We start from the raw sequence: 19,722 nt of genomic DNA, 5'->3' as shown, positions 1-19,722 counted from the left end.
TAGATGTAATGGCAACAGAAGAAAAGCAGGGCAACAGAAATAAGGCTGCCACATCATTTTAATCTGCTCTGCAGTAAATTCCATTGAGATGTCAGATCAGGTCACAGTTACAAATGAGCTACAGAATCAGTGCATGGCAAATGACTTAATGAAATGCTGATAGTAGCTGAGGCTTTGTCAGTTTTACCATAACTTAAATAAAGGGAGGTGAGCTTTTTTAATTAAGAGAGACTCAATATGTTCTTATACATTTTCATTGTGTGGATGCTGATGTGCACTTCATGGAGATTTAAATTCTGTCTTCTTTTGGTGGCAATTAAAGTGTTGGTCATCATTCCACTGAGAAGTCCAACTGCCAGCTGGAGTGGCCTCTTTTCAGTGGAGCAGCAGTCAATGCCTTTGTTCAAGAACTACTATTACCTTCTGATCCTGGAGTTCACATAGCAATTCTCTTATTTTTAAGTTAAGTAGCATTTATTTTCTCTGGAACAAACTGACCTGCAGTTCCAACTGTGCTAAGAAAGGTCTGGCAGAGCATTCTACACTTTCTTGTCTGAAGCACCTCAGACAAGTCAGAAGTTTCTGATCCAAATTCACAGGAAAGGGACTGAGTCTCGAGTTTTTAGCATCAGCTTCATCCAAATAAAACAGTTTTAGTAATCATTTTTCTTTTAGGCCTTTTTCCTCCCCCTTTTTCCTGTGCAATGCTGAGGTAATCAAACCCTTTTCACTCGATTCAAAGACACAGATTGCATTGGGTTGGAAGGGACCCTCCGAGGTCCAACCCCCCTGCAGTCAGCAGGGACACCTCCAACTAGATCAGGCTGCCTGTGGCCACACTGAGTCTGATCTTAAATGTCTCCAGGGATGGGGCCTCCAACACATCCCTGGTCAGCCTGTTCCAGTAGATCTTTTACCTAAAAATAATATTAACATTTAAAAATGACTTCTATGGAGAGCAGGAGCAACCCAGTCAGTCAAACCCAATCCAGTCTTGATGTTTAAACATCCATGAAAAGCACCCAAACAATTGTTGGTTGGGAACAACATTTGAAAAGAATGTTATTTAAAGGTTAATAAAGGTTGTTTTACCACCTAATTAATGCAGGCTTCAGGTCATACTTCTGCCACAAATTCATAAGAGAGGAGACAGGTACCTGAGCCCTTTAGAGAAGTGCAGACCTGACATCAGGAGTGCCTCTTTCTTCGTTGCTTGTGCAGCTCCAGTTCAGGCTCTGCTATGCCAGCCTCTCAGTGCCACAGGAACTGCTTGAAGGGGCCAATTTCTTACAACAGAAGCTTTCTGACAGACCTGGGAGTGGAAAAGAAAGAAGTTGGAGGGAGAGACTCCATTTATTTCTAGCACATAGGAAGACAGGGAAGACTTTCCTTACATTCTGAAGACCAATGAAAAATGAACCTTCGAGGTCTTCCCCAGGGAGGCAGGGAAAGAACAGGACCATGGAGAACAGATGCTCAACAGGGCTGTGGTTAGTGTCTGAAACAGGATGAACCTTGCAGAGCCTGTGCCCCTTCAGATCCCCTCAAAAAGCTCAGGGCTCTGAGTATTTTTATTCATTTGTTTCCTTGCTATCCAGCTCATATGCCCCTACTGATTGAGTTGTTTGAATCTTCAAGCTTGATTATCACTTGTGTATCAAAGGAAGACATATGTGCCTAGTATAAAATTAGAGGACATCGCCTCTCTTCTGTGCTGAATAGATGTCACCTAGCCAGCACCAGATGGAGAAGCACCATCAATCCAGCCCTGGCTCACTCAAAAAAATAAGAATGTTTCCAGACACATTTTGTTTGAAATTCCAGGTCCTTCTCTTAGTCCTAAAACCCCTCCTTGATCTTTGTCCAAGCTGCTGAAGATTCAAGAGGGTCCATATCCTCTTTGGCTTTAGCTGAAATAATTTGTTCTTAGGCAGCTTTTCCTTAGCAGCACTGAAACCTGCTACTCTGGATTAGTTTTGCAATTAGCAATTTGGCAACTTCCTTCATCTAAAGATGCCACAGATGCTGCAAACTCATTTAATCACAACTAAAGATTCATTTTCTTTCTGCTTTGAACTGCTAATATATCATTTCAGTCCTTTATTGATGGTCCTATGAGTGTATCTCTAGGTGATAACAAACACCACTATCAATTTCTACTGGACACTATTTTATTTCTTGCTTTAAAAGTTGGACAGGTAGCAGACAGTTAATGTTTTGGGTTGTTTGGGTTTTTTCCAATTGAAATTTTCATACACTTCATGATCTTCAAAAAAAAAACAAACACCAAAAACCCCTTTTTAAATCACTTTTGTAACAGTTAGCCTCTTCATGATTGATTGTAGTCATATGTAGGTTTTAAATCTTGTCAGAAGCGATCCCCAAAGCGTTTGCTACTTGGTTTTAAGCATCATTTGCCAAACCCAGGCAGTGCTCAGAAGTCCCAGGAGCTTAATGAAAGACTCTGTGATGCTGCTACCAAAATTGTGTAGGAGGTTTGGCAGTCGCTGTTCACCTTAGCTATGAATCAATCGGTTTGTACAGGGGGGAGAAAACCATGTATCTGTGCCTTTGAACTATGCCTTTGTTTCATAATCAGGGCTCTATACTGTGAACAATTTAGAATGTCTATATTGATTAAACCTTAGGAGTCATCACTTTAAATTCTGTCTGGTGTTCTGCAAGCTATAATGAACATTACCAAATGCACGGCGCCTTCTGGGAAACACCTTGAGATTATCAACTTTAATTTCCCCTAGGAAGTTCTTACAGCAGTGCAATCAAGTTAACTTTTACTCTCTGTAATAGAATAAGAATTAATCTACAGTTTTCCAGCCACCACCATTTCCTAATGTTCTTCTCTTTCAAAAAGCAGGAGTTTTGCTCTGCTTTTTTCCCCACGGTGCAGCTAATGAGTGTCCTCTCCCTTGTTAGCATGCTGGCTGTGTAGAGAGCAGCTTAACCCCGATGGGTGGGAAGGAATTTATGTAAATATGGCAATTAATTTTTTTTTCCTCTATCATAACAGGTGACCTTTAATCTGGTGTATATGGAGTCCCCTAATCTCTGAGATTGCAATTGTGTGATGAAGATGCAAGGCTTCATGAAAGAACAGCAGATCATAAGAAAATAGCAATTTTTGTGTGTGTGTAAACCGTGATTTTCCAATTACTGCTCTCAGCTGGGACAGAAAAACATCTAACTCGTGATATGTCCTGATCCAAAATTAATCCTTTTGTAACTGTGTCTTTTTGTGATGAAAGACTACTTTTTCTTTCTTCCAGGCAAAATCCTCAACCCCCTGTGGTAATTTTAATGTCAGTTGTAGGTTGGGGTTTTTTTCCCCCCCTCTTTCCCAGCATATTATTAAAGTATAAACACGTTGGTAAATATAGTTGTGACTAATAGGGAAGAGTGTCTGGATAAATAAGCATCAGGAGGATTTTATACACATTGCTTTGAGAGTGAAGTGTATCTGGTGTACACAAAAACACAAGTCCCTGAAGAGAATGCAGCAGGTCCAGGAGTGGGCTGGAGCACTTCTGCTATGAGAACAGGCTGAGGGAGCTGGGGGTGTTCAGCCTGGAGAAGAGAAGATTCTGGGCAGACCTAATAGCAGCCTGCCCATACCTGAAGGGGGCTACAAGAAACTATTGCTTTCTTCTGCTTATTTTAGCTTTCTTCTGGTTTTGCTTCCAATTCCTCGACACTTGCTTTTGTTTCTCAACATTGTAAATGGTAGGAAAATGCGCTCCCCAGTTATGTTTTTTTATTGAAGTAGTTTTCAGATGCTAATGCAGAGCAGTATGAGTCTGGGATGTTGCTGGGTATTTTAAGCTTGCAATATCAGCAGTGGAGAGCAGATACAGCTCTAACTTAAAATACTTCTGAAAGCAGGAGGTCAAAACTATTCTGCCAGCAGACTATTAGTGCAATGGTACCTGGTAGGTTAGCTCTGTGTTTGCTGATCTGTGTGAAGCTCTCCTGAGAGCACAGTTCATCAGTGCTTTTGTCTTTCTGCTTACAGCTGTGGTCTCAGGAACCCTCCAGACAAAATCAGACAAATAAAAGCAGATGAAGGTAAGCACTGGATCCAGTTTCTCGATTAGTTCACCCCTTTGCTCTGGAAGGAGTTGTTCTCTTCTCCATGCTGCACCCTCAGAGTTACATTTATATTGTCAAGGTGTAAATCTTTCTGCTTTCCCAGGAAGCAAAATTCAGCCCCTGGTCAGTGCATTGCCTAGCACCACTCATTTGCATAGGATGGAAAAAAAACCATTCCCCTTTCAGACTAGGGGAGAACCAAAGCAAATCTGAACTTTGCATGACACAGAGCTTAAAATTCTGTAGTTGGGAGCTGATTTTCATTTTGGGTGTTAAATCTGTGCATTAAAGAACTACAGTTAAATAAAACAATCTACTTTCAACCTCTAAACATTTGAGTAGCTTGTGCTGTGCTACTATGAAACCTTTTAATTAAATCTAACAATTGAGTTTGAGCTATTTTTTTACCTATCTTGGAAACAAAATTTCCTTGGCATTGATATGGGCTCATTGAACATGAAGAAAATAATTATGTAATGTTTGCTTTCTGATTAAATTCCAAGGGGGAAATTCAGCTCAGAAAATGCCAAATGATCTTCTTTATTTCCTTGAAATCTCATCTGCTGAGAAACTATAATTAAGACAAGAACAGCTCCTGTAAACTGTGAATGAGATCAGCTCACTTCCCACACTCAGAATTAGAAGGTAATCCTTTGAAAGGTTGACATATTCAGGCACTTTTCAATTTCCTTGGCGTGGGTTATGTCAAGAGAGGATAGCACAGGAATTGAAAGAAATCCATGTCGTTCCCACTCCTGAATGAAAGAAGAGTGAGAAATATCCTGTGAGGGATCAGCTGGAGATGTTTCAGGAGAATCTGGGGAGAAGAAAGACACAGAAGAAAAAGAGGAAAAGATTCTAAGTAAATGAAATGTCACTAGCTGTTTAAGATGGCTGCAAGCTGAACATGGAGGAGGAAAGAGAATTCATTCTCTATTCTGCCTCAAGGAGACCAGCGGAGATTTAGATTGGTTTAGGTGGAGTGAAGAGAATGGGTACCTGTTGGGAGGGAGACATCTGAAGATACCTTGCAAATAAAATGTTTTAATGAGTACAGAAATGAGATGGAGACAGGAATTGAATACAGTAAGTGGCAACAAAAATATGGCAAAGAATCTGTTTAAAGATGAGTGGAGTTCTGCTTTCTTGTGTGGCAAAAGGGAAAGAGCTGCAAAGGGAGCAGGAAGGTTGCTTTGCCCAGTTTCTCCATGTTGACACAGCCAGGGAGAAATGGAAGCATAAAGAAGACAACCAAAAGCAGTGGGAAGGTTGCTGGGTTTACAAGCCTGTGATTTAAATCCAGAGCCAAGAGTTGTGAATGTCCATGTAGAAAAGTGGCAGAAATGACAAAGGACTCTCTAACACGGGAGGTGTAGCAGTCATCAGGCTACCACAAGCTGTGGTGGGTAGTCATTGGCAGCAAGGTGCAATAGGACAGCACCAGCCAAATGACACAGACACAGCTTCAAAAGTAGGAGGGAGACCTCTTTGTAGGAGAGGGCAATTCGACAGGCAGAGCTCATGCCTGGTTTGTGAGTGATAAAGGACTACTTTTCCTAGCACCAGCACAGAAATGGTCTACCAGGAACCCTCCCCTATGCAAAAGTTGATGTCTCTTGGTGGATACAGTCCAGAAGACTTCAGGTATGTATTTGCTGTCCTTGAGCAATTCTTTCCTGAAAACATTTGCTTCCTTGCTCTCCAGTCCTTGTAGCTGTTTGCTAAAAATAAAAGGACTTGCTGATGAATATGAGTTTCATAAATGTCAGGACAGTTTTGCAGTATGAATTCAAAATGCAGCTTGAACTAAAACAATTGATCTTTGGTAGGTTGTTGGTGTTGTTTATGTAGGTCTCCAGTCACTTGAGATACACTTAAGCTTTTTAACTGGTGCTTAGTCCATTCAAAGGAGTAAATTAATCTCCTGGGTAGCAGCAATGCAGCGTACCTGGGGTCACAGTGCATGGAGTTATTTTTTCACTGCTATCTACAGATTGTCTTGACACGCAGCATATACCCACAGGGTCAGAAGAATTGCCCTTTGATTACATGTACAATAATCTGGATCTCCCAAGGTATTCAAGTGGTTAATTAAATATCAAGTAATTGCTAAAACTACTAAGTGACATTTAATTAGTATGTTAATTGATATCAAATTTGCTCTCACTATCTTGTTTTATGTTAATAAAATCCCTAAACATTTCTTTGAAGTAGATTAGGAAACAATGTACTTGAAATGTACTAATGCAAAAGAGCCTTAAGCATTCCTTCTGCTCTTGGAGTACAGCTTTTGACTTAAATTTTTATCCCAGCTGTGTTACTTTTCCTATCTTTCTACTTTGTGCTAAGAGTATCTTATATTTAGTAGCACAGACCTTTATTGGAATGGATTTTGACTTCTCTAAGCCTCTAATCCCTTAGACATCTACCTAAAATGTGATAAGTGTTAAAAGAAATCTAGGGCTGCCTCTCTTGCCTGCAGCACCCACTGAGCACAGCAAGGCACACGGGGAGTGCACAGCGCCTCCATCCGACCTGTGTGAGTGATGGATTTCTGCACTGTCTCCCCGTGCGACATGCAGAAATCTGTGCTGCATCTGTGATGCAAAATTGCCATTAAAATAGTCACTGACTGCTCACTCTGCAGCAGCAAAATACTGCCTTAGCACTGGTTTGCACAAGGAAAGGTGTTCTCCTCCTCCTCTCCATGAACCTCCCCAGGAAACAGCCCTGCTTTACCTTTCAGCTGGAGCCTCCAAAATTTCCACTTCTCTCGTTGCCTGAAGAGTCCAACTACGATACAGAAAACAGATGTGTTAGGCTTTGGTCCAAAAAAAGAGCGACTGAACTCCAGGCTGACAAAAGCCCAAAGCTTGTCCTTCCTTCCAAGCACTTAAAGCATTCCCAACGGCCTCATCAAGAACAGGTGAACAGACCCAAGTTGAATCTACTAAGCAAAAAAGTTGTTTTCATAATGTTTAATTTGAGAGCAGGCTGAAAAAAAAAATCCCCCATGCATATTCATGTGAATTTTCAAATGAGTTCCTTTCAGCTGTGCTCATGCCTTTTGTGTGTCAGCTTTCTGTGGAGCTCCTTTTGCGTTTCGGTGGTGCCAGCGCACAGAAAGAGTTGGGTTTACATTCAGGATCACAAAAAGCAAAGTCTAATTTATTCTCCACGAACATTCACACCCAGTTACTTCAGAAGAGTCCAACTGGGGTCTGGAAACAGCGATGTGTGGCCACAAACAACTAAACTGCATAGCTCTGATTCCAATCCTTCCCAAGTTCAAAATCTGGGCTGCCCATGTAAGCAATATAAACACTGCAAGGGGAAGTGGGTTGAAGAGGGACTGTCAGAGGACTTGGAATCACAAAGAGAGAAAATCGTGATCTGTTTATTCATGGATATGTCACAGGAAAAAAAAAAGAAGACAAAAAAAAGAGGCAAAAATTGGCAAAATAAATTATTCATCACCAAGTAGTCAGCTCTGGTTGTGTGTCATCCAAATACTGCTGTGGGACTAAGAACACAGGAAATTATCACAACAGGCAAAATGCAACACTGATTTTTCAACTCTTTATTGATATATTTATTTGCACTTCCATGGCTTCTTGTGTATGACACTGGTTTAGTTGATTAATGGTTTCACACAAGGTATTTTGACCACCACCCTGAAAAGAGAGACCTGGACATGCTGGAAGGTGTCCAGAGAAGGGCCACGAGGATGAGCAGAGGGCTGGAGCTGCTCTGCTATGAGGACAGACTGAGAGAGTTGAGGTTGTGCAGTCTGGAGTGGAGAAGGCTCTGAGACCTTTTTGTGCCCTTCCAGTGTCTGAAGAAGGCTACAAGAAAGTTGGTGAAGGACTTTCTAGGGTGTCAAATAGTGATAGGACTGGGGGGAATGGAGCAAAACTAGAAGTGGGTAGGTTCAGATTGGATGTTAGAAAGAAGTTGTTCCCCAGGAGGGTGGTGAGAGACTGGCACAGGTTTCCCAGGGAGGTGGTGGAAGCTCCATCCCTGGGAGTTTTTAAGGCCAGGCTGGATGTGGCTCTGAGCAATCTGATCAGGTGTCCCTGCCCATGGCAGGGGGCTTGGAACTGGCTGATCCTTGAGGTCCCTTCCAAGCCTGATGATTCTGTGATTTTCTTTAAGTTTTCCCTTCCAATGTATTGTGATAGTCCACCTTAACTAATATAAAGCTTTTAGCAACACTGTAACGTTTTAAACCTTCTATCACACCAAGTGTGAGCTTGCTGTTGTTTGCATTTGTGAGTAGCCTTTCTTTCAGCTCAGAACATCCTCTGCAAAGGTGAAGCTAGTGGTACAGCTCACATACACTGCAATAAGGACACACCTGACTGTAACATGGACAGTCCATGTGAAGAGTAGCATATTTAGAACTTGTGTACACTTAAATTCTTGAAAAATAATGTACAGGAGGGGAAAAAATCAGAACTGACATATTTGTTCATAGACATCTTCAAGCCAACTTGTCAATGTGGATAAAAGAAGCCCTTTTCTGCCTTGTCCATTGGCCCTCTCAGACAGTCACCTCCAAAGGGATTTAAGCATCCACCCCAGCTGCCCTGGTAGCAGACATGGCTGGTTGCAGCCTGTATCACCATTCTCTCATCTCCCAGCATCTGCATTGTATTTTCTTTTCTTTTGCTTTCCATCTCATCTTATTCAATGTCTTGCCTTTGCCTCGAGCCCTTGTGGAGCTCCCTCAACCTCTCATGTCTCCATCCAGTTCCAACGTGCCTGACAGCTGTCTTTCTGCCTCCATGCTTCCCAAGCACCGAGGGAGGCAATATATCACAGTACACCAAGGCTCTTCTCTTTCAGACAAAGCTGTTCCAAGCCATTGACAAATCATTAGGCAAATGACTGCGTTTTGAACGCCCTGTAGGAATTCAGTGGAAGCTACAGCTAATCAGCTGCTTACCACAAAGCAGCAGCTCCTGCTGACTGGGGACTTTGTGTGGTGCAATGAGCAGCAGCTCCTTGCAGCAGACCCCAGGAGTTCCACAGAGCATGAGCCCAGAACCAGTTCACAGCAGACCAGACAAGGGGCACAGGGCACTGAGGGCTCCTTTAGACAGCGTGTGTGACAGTGAGACCAGTACAAAACCTGCTTCTGTGTGTGATGAGTGACCCTTTGCCTTCAGACAGGAGCCTGAAGCTTGCTGCTCACTAAGGCAAGAGGCACAGAGGGAATCTTGTTTCTGCGTCAGGACCTGCTTGTGGCTCCCATGCTGTTCAGCTCCATGCTCACTGTTCTTCTCTATCCAATTTGAAGCATTTTATGGCTACATCTTCTTCATGCTCTTGTAATTTCCAAACCTTATTAGATGCATTTTACCTATCCTGCTCCCTACTGATTCAAAGCAGCATTATTGAGTGCTGCATATGCCTTTATGGGTAACAGAGCAAATAAGCATCGCAGTTACCAAAGCCTCCTGGTAACAAAAGGATGTGTTACTGTGACAGAGAGATAGCAGTTCTTCAATCCACATTTCATTATTTTATCCTTTGTAAAAGAATATAAGCCAGAGTTCACTTCATTCACTCAGGTTTGGATTTACTTAAAAAAACCCCAAACAAACACCTTTCAATCTTCCTCTAGAAAAGATTAATGATTGATTATGAATTCTGTATTCCTAAGTATTCTGATAAGGGCTGGAGTATGAGAAATGTCTTAGTTATGATTGCTGGTTGCCTTGAGTATAGTTTTGGACAAGCTTCTAGTAAACTACAGAGCTTAAAGCTATGGGCTGCAACTGCTCCAGTGCTGGTGTCAATGCTGTACAGCATTAGTGGTGTTTCAATTCATGCAGCAGTAGAGAAGTGACCAGCTCTCACCAAGAGCTCAGGCAGCAGTTTGATTGTTTTCTGCATAGCTAACATGATTTCAGTTGTTTCAATTACATTTGCTCAGGCATGAAATGCATTAGAGATCATGCAGCTAATTAAGAAGGCATGAGCTTCTCTTGAGATATCTGCCCAGCAAGGTAAGTCTAAGCCCACCAGTTCAGAACTGGCAATGCTGAGAGCTGAAGTGCACAGCTGTGTGGTGACATTGGCCTTACCGCCCTGCCAGCAACACCACAGCTGTGACAGTGCCCAGCTGTAATGCACATGGTTGTGGGCAGGTGAGGGAAAGGTGCACAATGATTTTGAAAGGAGGGACACCACATTTTGAGTCACCTATGTCTGAAAAGATAACCAAAAATATCAGTTGCAGAGCTATGGATCTACAGTGTGTTACTGCTACAGCAGCCATGCCCAGGCAGAACTGTTGTCACCTGTGCTTTCACACTTAACGTGTGGTACCTTGCTTAGTCCATTAAACACAGAGAAATACAGAGTCTGGCTCCCACTAAACACTGGAGATGTAACTGGTTTATGAGTGATGATTTTTTTATCTTCAGTGTGTCCTACATTTGTGAGTAATTAATATATTTTACTTACACCAAGTTCTGAGACATCTCAATAGTTTAGGAGATTCGATGCTTAGTTTATTTGGCACATGAGTGTGCTGAGTGTATCTCTCTGTGTAGCTGTTTGTATAATCTTCCAATCTTTAGCTTTTCCTAATGTGCTTTTTATTTTTTTCCAATGCATGCCTCTGCAAACTGCACAAATTTACATTTCATATCTATCCACATGAATAAGAGCAGTGACCTCCCTGTGCACATAAATACATGTATGCACAACAACTTGGGAGTGAAAAGTTGACATTCAAAGGTGGTAGAATGGGAGTCTTCAGATGGGAGACTGTCACGTATGCCCAGTGAGGAATGACCAAGTGACCCACCAAATTTAGAGAGAGCTGCTGAGAGGTGCTGTCATGGATGAGGTGAGTTATGGTTTCCCTTCTAGTTGTTTACTTCCTTAAAAAATTATAAATGTTTGTAGAAATTTACCATCAAAATCTCCATGAAGCCAAATGAAAAGGAAGATCTGACAGAATCACATCTCAGCATGTGTTAGAGGCATTCCCCTCAAGCATTTCAGTCACAGAAAGAGCAGATACCTGGCATTTGGCCTAAGAGAAGGTCTAACAGTAAGGATGTTCCCCTGCACTTCTGACAGTGTCTGCACAGAAGCCTGGTTTCCCCTGCTGATCTCTCTCTGTTTTAAAAAAGAATTGGCTGCTCTCTGGGGCTGCTAATCTGGTTTGCTTCATGGGCATTAGATTCCTACTACAGAAAAAACACACAGCTTTGAGATGAGCCCTCCTGAGGTCCTAGCTAAGCTACTGAGGAAACCTGAGCAAACGGATGCTCTTTTGTACTGCTCTTTCACGTCTGCAAGCATTCCTGCTTTAATTCATTACCTTCACTTCTGCTGTGCTGAGTATTATTAGAGTCTAGTGAGTTCCTGAAAGTGGGAAATGCCAAAGAAACAGGTGTCAGACTTCAAAAGAAGCATTTGTCAAGACTTAATGTTCTGAAGCTAAAGGTGACAGCTCCACCTAAATGAGCTCTTCTCAGCAGGATTTGTTTCCTTAATAAAAAAATAATCATAGAAAGTAAAGTGCAAATCCAGTGGCCTGGGGAGTAGAAGTCTTCAAAAATTTTGAGTCATTTGACATGATATCTTGATCTAAAGCCTCTTCCTACTGCAGTGCTCAAACCCCAAGTTTGTCTGTGGATAAGATAATTTCTGACCTATAAAGGTGCGGGTCTGCAGCACAAAGCTGTGTCTGTGTATGTGCATGGGGCTGGTTAGCACTTGATTATCTTCTGGTAAGGGTAGAGTCTAAATGAGAACACTACAGGAAGTGCCAGATATCAGCAGATAAACAATCCTAATAGAAGCCAAACAATCATAGAATGGTTTGGGTTGGAAGGGTCCCCCAGAGGTCATCTAGTCCAACCTGTGGTCAGAAGGGACATCCTCCACTAGACCAGGCTGTTCAGAGCATTGTCAAGCCTGACCTTGAATATCTCCAGGGATGGAGCCTTGACTACCTTCCTGGACAACCTGTGCCAGTGTTCCAGCACCCTTATGGTGCAGAGCTTGTTCCTAACATCCAACCTAAATCTGCTCTTCTCTCCTTTCAAACCATTGTCCCTTGTCTTATCACTGCAGGCCTTTGCAAACAGTCTCTCTGCAGCCTTCTTGTAGTCCCCTTCAGGTACAGGCAGGCTGCTATTAGGTCTCCCCAGAGCCTCTCTTCTCTTCTCCAGGCTGAACAACGCCAGCTCCATCAGCCTGTCCTTGTAGCAGAGGTTTTTCAGCCTCCTGGGCATTTTTGTGGCACTCCTCTGGACCTGTTCCATCAGCCCTATGTCCTTCTTGTGTTGGGTGCTCCAGAGCTGTACACAGAACAAGTATTTAATTTGTGTCCACCTCCCCATCCCCCCCAAGAATTAAAATTGCAGATAATAAATACTCTGATTGGGATGCTTCCTGAGGAACAGAGGTAAAAAGGAAGGCTATATGAGCCACACACCTGTGCATCCTACCTGTTATTTTTCTTGCCATGTTTATACTATGTGCATAAAGAGCTTTGAAGCTGGAAGTTTATCCATCTGCTTCTTAGTGCATGGACACTGGGACTATGAAATTAGAGTTAAGAGATGTAAGTAGTGTTACACAGTGTTCCAGAGAGCTGTTAGTGGATTAAAACTTAGTGCTTTTACTTCTGTTTTAAAGTCTGTTAGCACAGCGAGTGGTGGCTGCTTTGCAGCACCTGAAAGTCTGGTGGTGGAGAGTAGAGCTGTTCAACAGCAGTGTGTATTAGTGACATGAGGACATGGCCCTTTTTATCATTGTGTCATTTTCTGTGCTCATTGATCAAAACAGGGAGTGAGCCTCTTTGCTTGAAAGCAGTATTTTCTCCTTGTCTCTTCTTGACTAATTGCATGCACAGAAGCTCTGTGAAGGGGAAGTCCAAGAGCAGCTGTGTGCTCCTCCAGTCTCCTGTTTATTATTATTGCTTTTCAGATATCTGCTCCCATGAGTCTATTTGTTAGTTAACCTTCAGCAATAGCTCCCTACCATACTTAGCTATGCCCTTGCTCCTTTTACAAAGGGGAGAGTTAAAAAAAGTAACTTGTCTGGTTGTGACACCAGTTTTACCTGAGATTATGGTACGGTGTGTTTTGTGTGTGCTTCATGCTGACATCTACTGCTGCTGTCATTCAACCCCATGCTTCTCAAATCTCTTCACACTTTACTGTGGTTTTTGCAGGTTTACTCCTGAAGGATGTGCTTGCCTGTCTCCCAGGTAGTACTGGTTAGGAATATCAACACAGGGCTAAGTGTTTCCATCTCAGAGGAGCATTTTGTCCAGTCTTTCCCATGAGTGTTGCATGGGACTGGCCAGTCCACATGCAGGATGTGACAAAGGCAGTATTAGCAGATGAGGAGATCTGGCTCTGCTCCTTCAAGGAGAGAAGAAGATATTGTGGCACCTTCCAACAAGCTGATTGCAGAGACTTGGCTGTTTGCTTTTCACTAACAGCAGCTGACATAGTATTTTATATTAGGGAGACCTATCTTTTCGATCAGCTCCAGCAAACACCGCTTTGTCTGTTCAGGCATCCCCTAATTAAAAGGCATTGAGTATGATGGAAACAGTCAAATGAAACGTGCTCACAGTGTGCATTTTCCCAGTGGGTTTGGATTTATCCACCAGAAAAAAATAATCTAGTATGATTCTTTATCACCAGCAATTCAGTAATCAGCTGTGCATGCTGGTTCAGCCTGCAGTCTGTGTGTTTATCAGGATGACAGCTTTTCTAAGCAAAAATAAACCAGCTAAGCAGTGTCTGATCTGGCCATCAATGAACCTGCAGATTCTGAAGGCATGGCTGTACATATAGACACGTGAGAACACTCACTTGTGTTATTATTTTGTGGGCTTCTAGGATGCATAAGATTAGTCTTGTGGCTGGATGCAATGAAAGAAGCCTGGATCTGTGTGCAGTTGTGTAGCAGAATGCTACATTAAAGTGCCTTTAAAAGTCAGGCTTTGAAGACCTGGGAATAAGGAGCTGGAGATGATTATCATCATAATGAAAAGAGGAAAAGCAAAGCTAGCTGTGTGCACAAAGCATTCATGTGATGTGCTTGAATGTTTGCTTTGCAGAACAGCACAGTTCCATCTTCTGTCTCTGCACCCTTTGTCTGTGATGGATGGTGTGACTCGAGGTCCTCTATAGATTCTGGTGGAAAAGCAGCAGACAACAAAAATAGTTAAGTTTGCTGATCTTCACCCTTGAATGGCTCCTTTCCAGTTCTCTGTTTGCATTCTGTACATGCACACCTTAGCAGAGGCAAGAAGTTTCTACCAGGGTGAGCAAAGGATACATTTTTCTGCACGTGTTGTATTGATTCACACATTTTCTGTGCCTTCAGTGGACAGCTCTCTATGAAACATCTCTTCAGAGAATGTTGCTCCCTTTCCCATTACCTTATTGGTAACATAGATAAACATGGCAGAACAGAGAGACACCTATGCTGTGTGCTGACTTGCAAGGCTGATGGGCAGGGAAGTGCCCCTGACTTGCACATTTAACTGTTAAGAATCAGCAGCTTCCTCTTCTAGGATTAAAGGATATACTCTTCAGGCTGTGTCTCAGGGAATGCAGATATTGAGAGCCAGGAAGCAGAGTAGGAGCTTGGCTTGGTTTGGTTTTTGTTTGCTTGTTTTGCTTTTATATTACTGGTCTGTCAAAAGAGTTGCCTTAGATCTGCTTTCAAATTTCAAAATCCGTACCTGATGTCATTTTTGCCTCCCAGAGTGACAGAGTGATACAAGAATTGTGTTGTATTGAATTTGTCAGTGAGAAAACACGCAATATTTAGCCATTCAGGTGCTACTTGCTTCTTGCTCAACTGCATTCTTGAAAGCCTGGCTGAGGTTGTAAACCTTGGATTTCAGGCACACATGGTAAGATAAACTCTGTGTTACCCAAAGGGAGCTACCTGCTTTGAAGTGTGAAGGAAAACAGCAAATTAGCTGCCTGAAAAGTAGAATGGGGAAAACATCTAAAGGAAAGGAGTTAAAAGTTAGGCCAGACTGGTACCACTGAAGTGATGTAGCCTCTAACTTCCAGAGTGCACACAGCTGGATCTTTCTCATTGCCAATACCTTGCAAATCCACTGGCAGCACCACCACTGTGCCTGGTGGTGTGATATTCTGTTGGTTGGTAGCTCCTGGAATAAATTGGTTTGGTTTTGGTTTGTTGGTTTGTTTTTAATCCCCCCTTATGATTTTACAATTCCTCTTCACCAAAACAGCCTTGCATGTTTCTCAGGCCTGAGTGTGATTGAAATGTGGTGCTCTGGGTTGTGCTCAGCACAGAAAGTGCTCAAAATGCTATCAGGGAACTGAAGGTAAGACCAACAGTTGTGTGCAAATGGTGAGAGCTGGAGGTTTGTAGCTATGTCACATGTGCTTGTCTTCTCATGAGGACAAGCTTAGGAATCTCTTTCATTGCACTGCAATTCTTCCTGTCAAATTTCCCATTCTGTTTCAAGGCAAGGGCCGGGGGACAACCTTGCATACATCCCGAAAGAAGTAATATAATCAGCTCAGGGTCACTGTTTCCTGTCTTCATTGCTGGAGACAGATCCACCTAGATTCTTCCATAAACCAAGGGAGAGGTTTGTGAAAGATAATTCCAGTTCCAGTATTTGTAAATCAACGATTACAAAGGAATCCAAGCCAAGCTACACTGCTAACACTACATCCCTAACCATAGAGGTCTGTCAGGCCCATTTGTAATGCTTGCTAAAATCAATAGATTTAAAGATAAGGAAAGCAGAAGTTATAAATGCAGAGCTGCAGTGAAGTAGTTCCCTGCATAATTGTTGCCCTACAAATGAACAACAGCATCTCATATTCTACCTGCTAATACGAGTCGGTGTCAGAAGTTGTGTTCTATGGGCTTGCAAAGATGGAAATTGGATCTAAATTATGGATGCTTTCTATTGACCCCTATGGTAAATGATGAAGAATTATAGAAGCCTGATGCCATGGTCTGCTCTCTGTATATTTAAAGAGACCTGCATGAATTTCCAAAAGTGATTCTTTCTCCCATTGCAAAGAATAAAACCATAGAGTTCCTCTGCTATGTATACAGAAAGCATTTCTCCCAAGGTCGGAGGGAGAGGTCAGAGCCAAGATAAAAATCCCTCCTGGGAGTGGTTTGCCACATGATCTTCTCTGTGTTTTGAAAGGTCAGAGTCTATAAGGGACAAATTTAATAAACAGATCCCAGAAGTACTCTATCCAATTTCTGAGGACAGGTTGCAGAATGCTGGAATGGGGCTTTAGTTACACTGAAATGCTCATTGTTTTGAGATGGTTTATCTTACAGTTACGAAGGTAGCTCAGCTCAGGCTGAATCATTGAGTGGTTTTGTCCCTTCACAAAGGGAAAAGGAAAAAAAAAAGGTGAAAACTGCTATTAGACCTTGTTAAAAGTGGTAGCTTGGATGTGCTTTCTTCTGTGCTGTACCAAGCTTAACAAAAGTGAATGGTGCCAATAAGGAGGCTAACATTGTTAACCACCACTCTGCACCCTGCAGTTCAAAGTGCTCTGCACCTTTGCAGACAGCACTGGATGGTCATTTCTGCTGCCTGCAGCTAATAAGCTGAGAAAAAGCTGAGAATCTCTGGGCCTTTCTACATGAGAATCTGAGAAAAAGGAAGGGGAAGAACTGAGGCAGTCTGCTTCGCCACATCTGCCAAAGTCTCCCCTTGTAACATTTTGGTGATAACTCCTAATTTTATGGGTATTTATTATTTGTAATATTCATCTCTCTTTCTCTTCTTTTAGAAGACAGATGAATTTTCATCCTTGCAGCCTCCTCCTTAAAAAGCTCTTAGACAAGAATGTAGAAAAATCCAACTGGCTATAAAGAGATGACCATGAAGCACATTGCTCCCAGGAAGAAGCAAAAGAGATATTCACAATGACTCCAGCAAACAGTAATTACAGCAACTCTGTAGGCACAATCTGGACTGCAATTGTGCACGCTGCTGGTTGGTGACAGGACAAATCACTGGGTGCTCTGCCTACTGGTGCATGCTTCTATTTTCACTCCCTAGCAGTACAATGAAGGTGGCACAGGTCTGTGCAGTCAGCCCTCGCTTTCATTTGGCGTGGATAAGATCTTTATTTCATTCCTGCTGACTCTGCCTCAGTATCGATCACGTCACTCATTTCAATGGAGTGGGTTGTGATTTAAGCCGATAAAGGCAAAATCAGCCTTTGTGGTGATTACAGCTGAACACCATTTACTTTCTGGTAAATACACTAATTTTTTCTACTACATTTGCTACTTACTTCCCCAGCATGGCTCACCACTGGGTTTGCCTTTCTGTTTGCCACTGTTTTTTATCCTATGGGTGTTTGGGGGCATTTATCATACAAGCCACAGTGTGTCCCAACCTGCCATGGTAATGAGAATAAATGAAAAGAAGAAAAATTACATGATGGTTCCTGTCCACATCTGATTAAGCAGAATTGTGCTATAACAAGGGCCATCCAGCCCAGTACCTCACCAGCTCTCTGCAGTATGTAGTACAGATCCTTAGGGGGTGGGGAAATCAGAACAAAGCAAATATAGCTTCCTCAGTGAGGGAACAGTTGGAGTCTGCAGACAATGTGGAACATTACTTCAGAGGAGCAGAGCTAGGGCTTGGGACTGAAACCTAAAGGTAACAACTAAAATTATTTTAGAGTTGTTCTTTCAGCAGAAACTTCCCAGAGGCCCTAAAAAGTTTATATTCCATCCCTGGTGCCAGAAGCACCAATTCATTCCCACACAGGATTCAAATTCTGCAGCTGTTCTCTCAATAACTTCTACAATGCAGTTACTTATTGCTAATACAAAAAAATCTATAGCCTGCTGTAAAGTGGAAATATAATACAATATATTTAATGGCTGGAGACCTCTGTGAAGGCTTAAGGAAGCCATACAGAAACAGTTCAGCATTTGTATTGCAAATCTAAAGCTTGCTGATGGCAATGTGTCAACAGAACTTGTTTTATGACATCTGCTTCCTCTTCACAGTGGGGGAAGCCTGGAATGATGCAGGAAGGGAAACCAGCAACATGATATAGACCAAGTTTGCACCTGGAAACCCTGATTACCATGCTCTGCATTGCTCACAATGGGACAAGGCTGCTGCAGACTCACCTGGGCTCCTTCTCAGCTTCTACAGCAGGAACAGTAGTAGCTAAAGATCACCCTGCCTATGGAAATGGAAACCACAGAAGATTTGCAGTGCCAGTGTTTTAGGCTAGCTGCTGAGCTTCAGAATTTCCTTCAGCTGCTATCAAATTGCTAGTTCACTGGGAACTTAAATATGTCAGTCTTACACATGATGAATCATGAGAAGTTCTCTCTACTTATCTATGAAGTTCTAAATGGTAGAAAAAATAACTTCTCTCTGTGAAACCTTCTTTCCTTTTCAGTTATTTGTAGTGAGATTCTTCTTTCTGAATGAACTTTGGGTTATGCCTTTATGTCACCCCAATGTATCACAGAGCAAAGCATCTTATGGAGGATGGGGGGGGAAATGTACCACTGTATCTGCACTTACCAGCTCTACTCCTAATTGTTGCAAGAGTTTAGGGACTTGTAGTACCCCAAATCTGTTACATTACATATTGAAGCATTCTCCCCTGAAAGACCTGGCACTGCCATTTATTTGCCACTTCTTATAGTGATGTAAATTTAAAAAAGCAAAGCCAAGAAGGCTTTTGTTTTGGGGAAAGACATTGGCCTGTGTGTATTTCATGAACACGCACCTCCTCTCACTGCATCGGGATTAAAGAAACCAGCATTTTGGCACACGCTCACAAATCCGTCACAGAAGGCTCTGTTACATTTGAAATGTGGCTTGTCTTCATTTATTAGCTGAATGTGGGTTGGACTTTGTGGAAATAAAAGTTTGGAATTCAGAGCCTTGATGTATTTGACAGTTTGATGCTAATTGTCAGCCTCCTTCGTCGGCGCTCTTTAATGAGTCCATATATTGTTCCATATTGTTCTCTGTCTTCCCATAAGGGAAAACCCAGAAGCAATTCTACCTTAATAACATGCTCTGTGCTAAGAATGTGTGGTGACAGATCCTAAAGCCCAATATACCTCTCTGATTACAAGATGCTCTTTAGACGTGGGACAAATAGCTACAAGATGGCAATGTCAAAGCAAGGAACACTTCCACAATGAAATATTAATGAAGGTACACTGCACTTACATCTCAATGACATCTAAATGGGAATCAGTTATCAGATCTCCAGCGTTTGCAACAAATTTCTACTCTGGAAAGGAAAAAAGGGGAAAAAAAAAAAAGTCCAATGAACTTTAAAAATGTCAGCCAGCAGGGCTTTCAAATGCATAATTTACTATTTTGTTGGCTTCCTATAAATGGGGAATAATAAACTCCTCGCTAAAAGCAAGCTCATAAATGCTGAATCAAAGAATGTGAGGAACACCATGAAATGATAAATGCAGAGCAGGATGGTAATTTTCTTCTAAGCAGAAAATGTAGCTGTGGTGGTGAAAAAATATGAATGGCAATGTTGCCATTCTGCTTGTGCAGAGCAGGGTTCTCACGGGGAAGGATCTGCGCTTCCATTG

At 42.2% G+C, this 19,722-nt stretch overlaps 1 long non-coding RNA gene across 1 annotated transcript; it reads right to left on the bottom strand.

The window, feature by feature from the left end:
- Positions 1-621: 621 nt before the first annotated feature.
- LOC137450777 (uncharacterized) lies at positions 622-19,399 on the bottom strand. Its single transcript, XR_010989631.1, has 4 exons — positions 19,340-19,399; positions 6,844-6,897; positions 1,158-1,312; positions 622-917 (listed from the first exon to the last, which is right to left on the bottom strand). It is a non-coding gene; the product is annotated as an uncharacterized lncRNA (long non-coding RNA).
- Between the last annotated feature and the right edge of the window lie 323 nt (positions 19,400-19,722).

The sequence above is a fragment of the Melanerpes formicivorus genome, unplaced genomic scaffold (genome assembly GCF_026170545.1).
Source record: "Melanerpes formicivorus ecotype bairdi unplaced genomic scaffold, bMelFor1.0.p_v2 SCAF_37, whole genome shotgun sequence".
Taxonomy (NCBI): Eukaryota; Metazoa; Chordata; class Aves; order Piciformes; family Picidae; genus Melanerpes; species Melanerpes formicivorus.
This window is presented reverse-complemented; position numbering and strand designations above follow the sequence as displayed.